Here is a 3683-nt window from a genome sequence, read left to right as displayed (position 1 = left end):
GGCACTAACAATGGATGAATAGTAACAGCTCTCCAAAGTGCGTGAGGTGGTGTTTCTCTCCTTCCCATGACAATTAAACATATGCTCATTTGCACGTGTGTGTGTATAAATAGCCACAGACACGGCTCACTGCTGTCAATTAAGCATTAGCTGTGTGCCAGGCACGTAGTTCCACACATTCCAATGGGAGCACAGGGGCAGGTGTACTGTGCTACCCTCAGGCTCTGGGAGCGCTATGTTGTTTGCCAGTAGAAAGGGTATGTAAAGTCATGCCTCTTATTACCCGAGACCTTGGGCCTGGGAGACTTTATTGCCATGTTCAAGTTGTATCCAACTTCCTTCTTATTTAATTGGGATGTATTAAAACATGACCTGGTTCTGTGTCAGTTTTGATTACGGTTATTTAGAACACTGACAAAAAGCAGCTCACCTTATATTGACCATAAGGCTCATTTCCATCTCTAACGTGACTATTGAAATTATTTCCTGCCCTCGATGAAAGATGCTAACAAAATGTCATGCCTTTGGCGCCCTCCTGCAATTGCCTTCGTGAAAGGCAGATTTATCACAGTTAGTATCGAGCTCATTGGGCCTCCCTGGGCATGTGAGACCATTCCCATAGGAGATCACTTCACTTCTCAGTGAAAATGAGAAGATATTCAACACGTGGGTTGGCTTACGTTTCACTTTTAACCTTTCAAATACATTGGCTGGATGTACCCGAGGAGCCCTTTGCTCCGTCCACAGGTCTGTTCATGGAGCATTTCACCGCAAATTGGTCAGAAGACAGAGGGACTCACCATTCCAGGGAGACTCAAGCTCGGGCAGTGCACAGGAGGACTGATATGGAATGTGTACTTGGGGTCACGCCCAATTGTGGGCAAAGGAATGAATCAAGCATGCAGGCAGAGAACAGCTGGCCAGAAAGGGCCGGACAAAAAGCCAGATTCAATAAGAGGTAAGAGACGGGAAGATTATAATAATAAAACCACTCTCATTTAGCATGACGAGTTTTTCATGTGCCAGGAACTAGCCTAGCTATTTTGCATATCTTGTTTAATTCTAATAACACTGAATGGTAAGATTTGGAATCCCTGTTTTGCATGAATGTGGGTAGTGCTTATGGAAATTACTGAAGATTATTTCCATAAATAGCTCTGAGCAGTTAGTATTAGAAGTGCAATGATGGAGACTCTAAAGGAATGATGTTGTTAGGTGTCAAGGACAGGGCCCACCCAATGAACTCCGACTGGGGAGCAGACCTCAGTGCCCTGCAGGGCTGCATATGGGTGAATCTTAGAATTACTGTGCCAATGAAAGGAGCCAGACACAAAGATCATGTTTTATGATTCTATGTATAAAAAATAGACAGATCCTGCTTTCCTTTAATCCAGCAGTGACTACAGGTCGGAGCAATCTTGAACCATGAAGCTACTAACCAGCAGTGGGTCCTTCTTGAAATTTTATTCTAAGTTGCCCCTGAAGTTAAAGCCACAGCTGTCCCCGCCAGAGCACCTCCGCTTCCTCAGGACTTTGAGTTTACCAAATTGCCAAATGGTTTAGCGATTGCTTCTTTGGCAAACTATGCTCCTGCATCAAGAATTGGTTTGTTGGGCAGCACCTGTGGCTCAGTGAATGGGGTGCCGGCCCCACATACCAAGGGTGGTGGGTTTGAACCCAGCTCCAGCCAAACTGCAACAAAAAAATAGCCGGGTGTTGCAGCGGGCGCCTGTTGTCCCAGCTACTCAGGAGGCTGAGGCAAGAGAATCACCTAAGCCCAAGGGCTGGAGGTTGCAGTGACACCATGGCACTCTACCAAGGGCAACAAAGTGAAACTCTGTCTCTTAAAAAAAAAAAAGAATTGGTTTGTTCTGGCTCAGCACCCATAGCCCAGTGGTTATGGTGCCAGCCACATACACCAAAGTTGGTGGGTTTGAACCCAGCCCAAGCCAGCTAAACAATGACAACTGCAACAAAAAACAGCCAGGCATTGTGGCAGGTGCCTGTAGTCCCAGCTACTTGAGAGGCTGAGGCAAGAGAATCACTTAAGCCCAAGAGTTTGAGGTTGCTGTGAGCGATGATGCCATGGCACTGTACAGAGGGTGACATAGTGAAACTCTGTCTCAAAAGAAAAAAAAAAAAAGAATTGGTTTGTTCAGTAAAGCAGGCAGTAGATATGAGGACTCCAACAATTTGGGGAACCTCTCATTTGCTGAGTTTTGGTTTGACTATAAAATAAGCTTCATCTTTCAAGATTAAAGCAGCTGGTGGTAAATTAAGTGTGACTTCCACAAGAGAGAACACGGCTCACAGGGTGAAATGCCATGACACTTCTGCTCAGTGTCACCACAGCACCAGAATTTCATTGTTGGGAAGTAGCCAACCTTCAGTCTCAGCTAGGGATTGGCAAAGCTATGGCTTTTCAGAATCCACAGGCTCGTGTCATTGAAAATTTGCATGCTGCAGCTTACCGGAATGCCTTGGCTGATTCCTTGTATTGTCCTGACAACAGGGTTGGAAAGTGAATCCGAGGAGTTATATTACTATGTTTGGAGCCATTTTACAAGCGCAAGAATGGCTTTGGTCGCACTATGACTTGGGGTGAGTCATCCTGTACCAAGTTGCTGAACAGTTTCTCAACATGAGGCTTGGTTTAACGGGCACTAAGGCCAGACCAGATACCGTGGAGGTGAAATTCATGAACAAAATGGAGACAGTCCTGTCCTCGCTGCCCTCGTAGCAGAAAGTGGCGGCTTAGGAAGTACAGGAGCAAATAAGTTCAGTGTCCTTCAGTGTGTGCTTGGTGCTGGGCCACATGTCAAGAGGGGCAGCAATGCCATCAACCGTATAGACTGTTGGAGTCCTCATATCTACTGCCAGCTTTACTAAACAAACCAATTCTTTTTTTTTTTTCTTTTGAGACAGAGTTTCATTATGTTGCCCTTGGTAGAGTGCCATGGCATCATAGCTCACAGCAACCTCAAACTCTTGGGCTTAAGTGATTCTCTTCCTTCAGCTATTGCCAAGGGAATTCACCAGCCATATGATGTTTCCACTTTTAATGCCAGTTACTCAGATTCTGGACTTTTCAGGATTTACATTATCTCCCAGGCTGCAACTGTTTGAGATGTTATCAAGACCACAGCTAACCAGGTAGAAGCAATTGCTCAAGGAAACGTTTCCAATACAGATGAACAAGAGCTCTTCAGCTTCAAGAGCAAGCTGAGGGCTGGATGCCTAATATCCATGGAGTCTTCTGTGGGTTTCTTGGATGGAGCTGGGTCCCAGGCTCTAGTTGCTGGTTCTAACATGTCACCATCCACAGTGACATGGATTTCAATGGATTGATTCAGTGGCTAATAATGATGTCATAAAAGCTGCAAAGAAGTTTGTTTGTGGCCAAAAAATGGGAGAAAGTAGAATTTGGGACATGCGCCTTTTGTTGATGAGTTGTGATGCTGACGCAGGAGAGAGCAGAACATTCTCTCAGCCCAGAGCAGCAAACATATGAAAGGTGGAAGTTTCCAATATAGTTACATTTTTTCCAACAAGGTAATATGCCTTAAAGTATAAATTTTTCCCTGCTGAGCTGCTGCTTAACTAAATAAAGCATTCTGCTAGAAGGAAGGAAGGAAGGAAGGAAGGAAGGAAGGAAGGAAGGAAGGAAGGAAGGAAGGAAGGAA

The 3683-nt window shown here is 45.1% G+C and overlaps 1 pseudogene; it reads left to right on the top strand.

Moving 5' to 3' along the window:
• The first annotated feature begins 1425 nt into the window (after nucleotides 1–1425).
• On the top strand, nucleotides 1426–3456 carry LOC100958906 (annotated as a pseudogene).
• Nucleotides 3457–3683: the final 227 nt, after the last annotated feature.

The sequence above is a fragment of the Otolemur garnettii genome, unplaced genomic scaffold (genome assembly GCF_000181295.1).
Source record: "Otolemur garnettii isolate 467f Iridium unplaced genomic scaffold, OtoGar3 scaffold00035, whole genome shotgun sequence".
Classification (NCBI taxonomy): Eukaryota; Metazoa; Chordata; class Mammalia; order Primates; family Galagidae; genus Otolemur; species Otolemur garnettii.
This window is presented reverse-complemented; position numbering and strand designations above follow the sequence as displayed.